Source organism: Loxodonta africana, chromosome 18 (assembly GCF_030014295.1).
Source record: "Loxodonta africana isolate mLoxAfr1 chromosome 18, mLoxAfr1.hap2, whole genome shotgun sequence".
Taxonomy (NCBI): Eukaryota; Metazoa; Chordata; class Mammalia; order Proboscidea; family Elephantidae; genus Loxodonta; species Loxodonta africana.
This window is the reverse complement of record NC_087359.1, coordinates 10749379-10759155: the sequence shown is the minus strand read 5'-3', so window position 1 is coordinate 10759155 and position 9777 is coordinate 10749379.

The window sequence follows — 9777 nt, the reverse complement described above, 5'->3', positions numbered from 1 at the left end:
TTTACCAGTGGTGTCCCAGAGCAGGGCACCTCAGGTGAGAGTTATGCAGGTAGGTCTGAAGAGGGGCAGGGGCCGCTGGTGGGGCCACAAGTAGGGAAACCCAGCGACAGTGCCAGGCCGCTCGTGTTCTGATGGCATGACGCCACGGGGGACACAGCCCAGCGTGACCCTGCCACTGGGAAGAACCAAACTTGTTGCTGAAGGGCCGATTTTGACTCATAGCGACCCTGTAGGACAGAGCAGAACTGCCCCATGGGGTTTCCAGGGAGTGGCTGGTGGGTAACCACTGTGCCATTAGAAGGTGGGGGACACATGCCCACTCACTCCTCTCTTCTCCCTCACCTCTTAGGCTAGCCTTGTGCCAAACCTGAGCAGATGGCTCCACCCCAGGGCCCAGAGGGGTGAGGTGGAGCCTGGGTCTGGAGAAGTAGCAGAGACTAAAATAAAGTAAATGAAGTATAAAATATAGAATTAAATTCAATTAAAATAAAATCAATAAAATGCAGGGACAGATTACGCAGTAAGCAAGGTATGCATGGGCTTACTTGTGTTTACTTACCAATCTGTAGTGCAGAGTTTCGCATGGGTTTCACTCCATCTGTGATGAGATCGTGCACTGTAGTGAGTAAGCACACGTAAGCCCCGTGCATACCTTGCTTATTGGTAAATCCACCACTGACAAAATGAAATATTAAAATAAGTGAAATAAAAGGAAAAAATTAAATAATATAAACTAAAATGAAACACTTAAAATAAAGAAACTCATTGCTATTGAGTCGATTCTGATCCATAGCAACCCTATAGGACAGAGTAGAACTGCCTCACAGGGTTTCCAAGGAATGGCTGGTGGACTCCAACTGCTGACATTTTGGTTAGCAGCTGATCTCTTAACCACTGTGCTATAAATTAAATATAAAATAAAATTAAAATAAATTAAATAAGATGAAATAAGTTAAATTAATTAAATATAAAATAAAATTATATATACACAATTAAATTAAAATGAATAAAATGTTAAAATTACAAATAAATTATAAAATCAGTGGAAATTAAATTGAAGTAAAATATAACAAAATATAAAATAAAGTATATACAATGTAAAATTAAATATAAAATGTAAATAAAATAAATGGAATAGATATAAATATAGTGAAACAAATGTAAGTAAATATAAAATAATATTAAATTAATTGTACAGTAAATAAACAAAATACTAAATAAAGCTAAAATAAATAAAATATACAACAAAAAATTAATTTACATTAAAATAAGCATACAATTAAATATATAATAAAGTGAAATAGACAAAACATAAAATTAAATATAAAATTAAAATAAATAACAATAAATTAAATAAGAAATATATAATTATGAAGTAAGATTAAATTAAATTAGACTGTAAAATAAAATAAGTAAAAATAAATTAAATAAAATATAAAGTGAAATTAAAATAAAAAATAGAATGTAAAACAAACTGTAAAATTAAAATAGAATTAAAAAGAAAAAATTGAATTTAATTAAAAAAAGAATCAAAATTAAATAACATTTAGAGGCGGGGGCCAAGATGGCGGACTAGGTGGACGCTACCGCGGATCCCTCTTGCAACAAAGACTCGGAAAAACAAGGGAATCGATCACATACATAACAATCTACGAACTCTGAACAACAAGCACAGACTTAGAGACGGAAAACGAACAAATACGGGCAGACAGCGACTGTTTTCAGAACTAGGAGCCAGCGCACCAGCTGACTACTTGGAAAATCTAGTTTCCCAGTGATGGCTCGGAGACAGCAGTCCATATCAAACCACATAAAGAAACAGACCATGACAGCTTCTCCAACCCCCCAAACAAAAGAATCAAAATCTTTCCCAAATGAAGATACAATTCTGGAATTATCAGATACAGAATATAAAAAACTAATTTACAGAATGCTTAAAGATATCACAAATGAAATTAGGATAAATGCAGAAAAAGCCAAGGAACACACTGATAAAACTGTTGAAGAACTCAAAAAGATTATTCAAGAACATAGTGGAAAAATTAACAAGTTGCAAGAATCCATAGACAGACAGCATGTAGAAATCCAAAAGATTAACAATAAAATTACAGAATTTGACAACGCAATAGAAAGTCAGAGGAGCAGACTCGAGCAATTAGAATGTAGACTGGGACTTCTGGAGGACCAGGGAAACAACACCAACATAGCTGAAAAAAAATCAGATAAAAGAATTAAAAAAAATGAAGAAACCCTAAGAATCATGTGGGACTCTATCAAGAAGGATAACTTGCGAGTAATTGGAGTCCCAGAACAGGGAGGGGGGCCAGAAAACACAGAGAAAATAGTTGAAGAACTCCTGACACAAAACGTCCCTGACATCATGAAAGAAGAAAGGATATCTATCCAAGATGCTCATCGAACCCCATTTAAGATTGATCCAAAAAGAAAAACACCAAGACATATCATCATCAAACTTGCCAAAACCAAAGACAAACAGAAAATTTTAAAAGCAGCCAGGGAGAAAAGAAAGGTTTCCTTCAAGGGAGAATCAATAAGAATAAGTTCAGACTACTCAGCAGAAACCATGCAGGCAAGAAGGGAATGGGACGACATATACAGAGCACTAAACGAGAAAAACTGCCAACCAAGGATCATATATCCAGCAAAACTCTCTCTGAAATATGAAGGAGAAATTAAGATATTTACAGATAAACACAAGTTTAGAGAATTTGCAAAAACTAAACCAAGACTGCAAGAAATGCTAAAGGAGATTGTTTGGCCGGATGACCAATAATATCAGGTACCAGCACAATACAAGGTCACAAAACAGAACGTCCTGATATCAACGCAACTCAAACAGGGAAAGCACAAAAACAAACAAATTAAGACTAATTCTAAAAAATAAATAAATAAAATAATACACACAACAGGAAATCATGGAAATCAATAGGTAAACGATCAAAATAATCAAAAAGAGGGACTAAATATAGGAGGCATTGAACTGCCAGATGGAGAGTGATACAAGGCGAAATAGAAGGATACAAGTTAGGTTTTTACTTAGAAAAATAGGGGTAAATAAACAGGTAACCACAAAAAGGAATATCAATCCCGTAACTCAAGAAAAAAGCCAAGAAAAACGTAACGACTCAATAAACACAAAGTTAAACATTATGAAAATGAGGATCTCACAAGCTACTAAGAAAAACGTCTCAGCACAAAAAAGCATGTGGAAAAATGAAATGGCCAACAACACACATGAAAAGGCATCAAAATGACAGCACTAAAAACTTACTTATCTATAATTACGCTGAATGTAAATGGACTAAATGCACCAATAAACAGACAGAGAGTCACGGACTGGATAAAAAAACACGATCCATCTATATGCTGCCTACAAGAGACACACCTTAGACTTAGAGACACAAACAAACTAAAACTCAAAGGATGGAAAAAAATATATCAAGCAAACAATAAGCAAAAAAGAAGAGGAGTAGCAATATTAATTTCTGACAAAATAGACTTTAGACTTAAATCCGCCACAAAGGATAAAGAAGGACACTATATAATGATAAAAGGGACAATTGATCAGGAAGACATAACCATATTAAATATTTACGCACCTAATGACAGGGCTGCAAGATACATAAATCAAATTTTAACAGAATTGAAAAGTGAGATAGACACCTCCACATATATAGTAGGAGACTTCAACACACCACTTTCGGAGAAGGACAGGACATCCAGTAAGAAGCTCAATAGAGACACGGAAGACCTACTTACAACAATCAACCAACTTGACCTCATTGACTTATACAGAACTCTTCACCCAAATGCTGCAAAATATACTTTTTTTTCTAGCGCACATGGAACATTCTCTAGAATAGACCACATATTAGGGCATAAAACAAATCTTTCCAGAATCCAAAACATCGAAATATTACAAAGCATCTTCTCAGACCACAAGGCAATGAAGCTAGAAATCAATAACAGAAAAACTAGGGAAAAGAAATCAAATACTTGGAAAATGAACAATACCCTACTGAAAAAAGACTGGGTTATAGAAGACATCAAAGAGGGAATAAGGAAATTCTTAGAAAGCAACGAGAATGAAAATACTTCCTATCAAAACCTCTGGGACACAGCAAAAGCAGTGCTCAGAGGCCAATTTATATCGATAAATGCACACATACAAAAAGAAGAAAGAGCCAAAATCAGAGAACTGTCCCGACAACTTGAGCAAATAGAAAGTGAGCAACAAAAGAATCCATCAGGCACCCGAAGAAAACAAATAATAAAAATTAGAGCTGAACTAAATGAATTAGAGAACAGAAAAACAGTTGAAAGAATTAACAAAGCCAAAAGCTGGTTCTTTGAAAAAATTAACAAAATTGATAAACCATTGGCTAGACTGACTAAAGAAAAACAGGAAAGGAAACAAATAACCCGAATAAGAAACGAGAAGGACCAGATAACAACAGAACCAAATGAAATCAAAAGAATCATATCAGATTACTACATAAAATTGTACTCTAACAAATTTGAAAACCTAGAAGAAATGGATAAATTCTTGGAACAATACTACTTACCTAAACTAACACATTCAGAAGTAGAACAACTAAATAGACCCATAACAAAAAAAGAGATTGAAACGGTAATCAAAAAACTCCCAACAAAAAAAAGTCCTGGCCCAGATGGCTTCACTGCAGAGTTCTACCAAACCTTCAGGGAAGACTTAACACCATTACTATTGAAGGTATTTCAAAGTATAGAAAAAGACGGAATACTACCCAACTCATTCTATGAAGCTACCATCTCCCTGATACCAAAACCAGGTAAAGACATTACAAAAAAAGAAAATTTTAGACCTATATCCCTCATGAACATAGATGCAAAAATCCTTAATAAAATTCTAGCCAATAGAATCCAACAACACATCAAAAAAATAATTCACCCTGATCAAGTGGGATTTATACCAGGTATGCAAGGCTGGTTTAATATCAGAAAAACCATTAATGTAATCCATCACATAAATAAAACAAAAGACAAAAACCACATGATCTTATCAATTGATGCAGAAAAGGCATTTGACAAAGTCCAACACCCATTTATGATAAAAACTCTCACCAAAATAGGAATTGAAGGAAAATTCCTCAACATAATAAAGGGCATATATGCAAAGCCGACGGCCAATATCACTCTAAATGGAGAGAACCTGAAAGCATTTCCCTTGAGAACGGGAACCAGACAAGGATGCCCTTTATCACCGCTCTTATTCAACATCGTACTTGAAGTCCTAGCCAGAGCAATTAGGCTAGACAAAGAAATAAAGGGTATCCAGATTGGTAAGGAGGAAGTAAAGCTATCACTATTTGCAGATGACATGATCGTATACATGGAAAACCCTAAGAAATCCTCCAGAAAACTACTGAAACTAATAGAAGAGTTTGGAAGAGTCTCAGGATATAAAATAAACATACAAAAATCACTTGGATTCCTCTACATCAACAAAAAGAACACCGAAGAGGAAATAACCAAATCAATACCATTCACAGTAGCCCCCAAGAAGATAAAATACTTAGGAATAAATCTTACCAAGGATGTAAAAGACCTATACAAAGAAAACTATAAAACTCTGCTACAAGAAATTCAAAAGGACACACTTAAATGGAAAAACATACCCTGCTCATGGATAGGAAGACTTAACATAGTGAAAATGTCTATTCTACCAAAAGCCATTTATACATACAACGCACTTCCAATCCAAATACCAATGTCATACTTTAAGGGAATAGAGAAACAAATCACTAATTTCATATGGAAAGGAAAGAACCCCCGGATAAGCAAAACATTACTGAAAAAGAAGAAGAAAGTGGGAGGCCTCACCCTACCTGATTTCAGAACCTATTATATAGCTACAGTAGTCAAAACAGCCTGGTACTGGTACAACAACAGGCACATAGACCAATGGAACAGAATTGAGAATCCAGATATAAATCCATCCATTTATGAGCAGCTGATATTTGACAAAGGACCAGTGTCAGTCAATTAGGGAAATAATAGTCTTTTTAACAAATGGTGCTGGCATACCTGGATATCCATTTGCAAAAGAATGAAACAGGACCCATACCTCACACCATGCACAAAAACTAACTCCAAGTGGATCAAAGACCTAAACATAAAGACTAAAACGATAAAAATCATGGAAGAAAAAATAGGATCTACCCTAGGAGCCCTAATACAGGGCATAAACAGAATACAAAACATTGCCAAAAATGATGAAGAGAAACCAGATAACTGGGAGCTCCTAAAAATCAAACACCTATGCTCATCTAAAGACTTCACCAAAAGAGTGAAAAGACCACCTACAGACTGGGAAAGAATATTCAGCTATGACATCTCAGACCAGCGCCTGATCTCTAAAATCTACATGATTCTGTCAAAACTCAACCACAAAAAGACAAACAACCCAATCAAGAAGTGGGCAAAGGATATGAACACACATTTCACTAAGGAAGATATTCAGGCAGCCAACAGATACATGAGAAAATGCTCTCGATCATTAGTCATTAGAGAAATGCAAATTAAAACTACGATGAGATTCCATCTGACACCAACTAGACTGGCATTAATTCAAAAAACACAAAATAATAAATGTTGGAGAGGATGCGGAGAGACTGGAACTCTCATACACTGCTGGTGGGGTTGTAAAACGGTACAACCACTTTGGAAATCCATCTGGCGTTATCTTAAACAGTTAGAAATAGAACTACCATACAACCCAGAAATCCCACTCCTCGGAATATACCCTAAAAATACAAGACCCTTCACACAAACAGATATATGCACACCCATGTTTATTGCAGCTCTGTTTACAATAGCAAAAAGCTGGAAGCAAACAAGATGTCCATCAACGGACGAATGGGTAAATAAATTGTGGTATATTCACACAATGGAATACTACGCATCGATAAAGAACAGTGATGAATCTCTGAAACACTTCATAACATGGAGGAATCTGGAAGGCATTATGCTGAGCGAAATGAGTCAGTTGCAAAAGGACAAATATTGTATAAGACCACTATTATAAGATCTTGAGAAATAGAAAAAACGGAAAAGAACACATACTTTTGTGGTTACAAAGGGGGGAGGGAAGGAGGGAGAGGGCTTTTTATTGATCAATCGGTAGATGGGAACTGCTTTGGGTGAAGGGAAAGACAACACTCAAAACATGGAAGGTCAGCCTAATTGGACAGGATTAAAAGTAAAGAGGTTTCCGAGATAAAATGAAAGCTTCAAAGGATAGCGAAGCAGGGGCTGGGGTCTGGGGAACTTGGTTTGAGAGGACTTCTAAATCAATGGGCAAAACAATTCTATTATGAAAACACTCTGCATCCCACTTTGAATTGTGCCACCTGGGGTCCTAAATGCCAACAAGCAGCCATCTAAAATACATTAATTGGTCTCAACCCACCAAGGTCACACGACAACTAAGAACCCAAGAGACAGAAAGGGCCACTTGAACCAGAGACCTACAATATCCTGAGACCAGAAGAACTAGTTGGTGCCCGGCCACAATCGATGTCTGCCCTGTCAGGGAACACAACAGACAACTCCTGAGGGAGCAGGAGACCAATGGGATGCAGACCCCAAATTCTCATTAAAAGACCACACCTAATGGTATGATTGCGACTAGAGGAATCCCAGAGACAATGCTCCCCAGAACTTCTGATGGCACAGGACAGGAACCATCCCCGAAGACAAATCATCAGGCATGAAAAGGACTGGTCAGTGGGGGGGAGAGAGATACTGATGAAGAGTGAGCTAATTAAATCAGGTGGACACAGGAGAGTGTGTTGGCAACTCTTGACTGGAGGGGGGATGGGAAGATAGAGAGAGAGGGAAGAAGGTAAAATTGGCACGAAACGAGAGACTGTAAGGGCTGACTCAATAGGGGGAGAGCAAGTGGGAGAAGGGAGTAAGATGTATGTAAACCTACATCTGACAGACTGATTGGAATGGTAAATGTTCACTTGAAGCTTAATAAAAATTAAAAAAAAAAAAAAATTAAATAACATTTAAAAGTATAAAAGAAAACGTAGAAAATAAAATAAACAAAATACAATTAAGTAACAAAGTCAAATTATATTAAAATAAATAAATGAAATATAAAGTAAAACAAAATAAATAACTATAAAATTTAATAAATGGGATAAATAAGTAAAGGATAAAATTAAATCAAAATTAAAAAGATAAAGCTAAGTTAAATTTAAATTAATAATATGAAATTAAAATTAATTGAATATTTAAATACATATAAAATAAAGTTTAAATACTTACATTATTTACATAAAATATTATATATAATATATATTTATGTCTACTATGTATAAACCAAAATCCATTGCCATCAAGTTGATTCTGACTTAGTGACCCTATAGGACAGCATAGAACGGCCCCATAGGGTTTCCAAGGCTGCCACAGGGTTTCCACGGAATGGCCGGTGGATTCAAACTGCCAACCTTTTTAACCATTGTGCCACCAGGGCCCCAATCTTTATGGGAGCAGATCGCCACATCTTTCTCCCTCAGCGTGGCTTGTAGTTTCAAATTGCCAACCTTTCGATTAGCAGCTGAGTGCTTAACCACGGCACCAGCAGAGCTTTATAATTTACCTTCTATAAAAGTCCCAGCAAATGTTTCAAGATCTCTACTGAGGATTGTGTAACTGTTCTGCCCCCACTTGTCAGTGGCTCCTGGCAGTCCCTGAAATATCCTGGCCCCTTGATCACCTGTCCTCATTGAGACGTGAGGAGGGCCCTTCTCTGCATGGCCCTCAGAGGCTCGTGGGAAAACAGTGGTGCAGGTTCGGAGTGGTGCGGTGTATGATCACAGAGGACTGGCTTCAGACCAAAGACCAGAAACTCCAGAGAGAGAGAAGAGAGACAGGGCAACAAGGGAGGGCGTCCTAAAGACAGCTTGAAAGTGCCCACTTGTCCTGTCCAGGGATGGCAGTCTTGCCGCATGCACCTCCCTGGGTGGTTCAGATACCTGTGGTTCCTCACAGACTCAAAATAGCATCAAACTTCTCAACATGAAACCTCAGCTCTGGAAGAACCTGGTCTCCAACCTGGAATTTCGCACACAGCCGACTGTCCACCAGGGTGAGGGTTCAGTAAACTCTGCAGACACCAAGCGCTCAGGTGGGCCTGACTGATGCCTTTCCTGCAATGCCATGGAGGGAAACACAGGAGGAGGACAACCTGGAGCAGTGATGCCCTTTCCGCAGACGGCCAGGGCCGCGTCTCTCCTTTACCAGCCTTCCACAATGGCCTTGCCACTCCCCAACAGGGGTGGACGCTAATCGCTGCCCTTGAATCAGGCCTCAGAGACCCTTCACCTATAGGATGAGGCACCAAGCATGGTGTGTGGCTCCTGAGCTCAGGTCAGAAGAGGCCTCTCCTCCACCGGGTCCTGCAGGGGCACTTGCTTTTGGGAGTCTCTTTCTCCCTGGGGTTCTGGTGCCACCGTGAAGAAAACCTCCAAAAGATTTCAGCCCCAGTTTGAGTGGGATAGCAGAACTGCAGGGTTAACCTGCTTCCAGGGGCTCTGCTAGATAGTCTCTGGAAGCAGGACCCCGAGTTTCTGCAGGAAAAGGTAGTAGCTGAGCCAGGAAAACCCTGTAACTGGGGTGATGCCATCATAGTGGGTTAGGTATCATCCCTCCAGTGGATGCTTGCATCTTAGCAAAGCTGCTTCTACCCTGAATGGCCTCTAACGG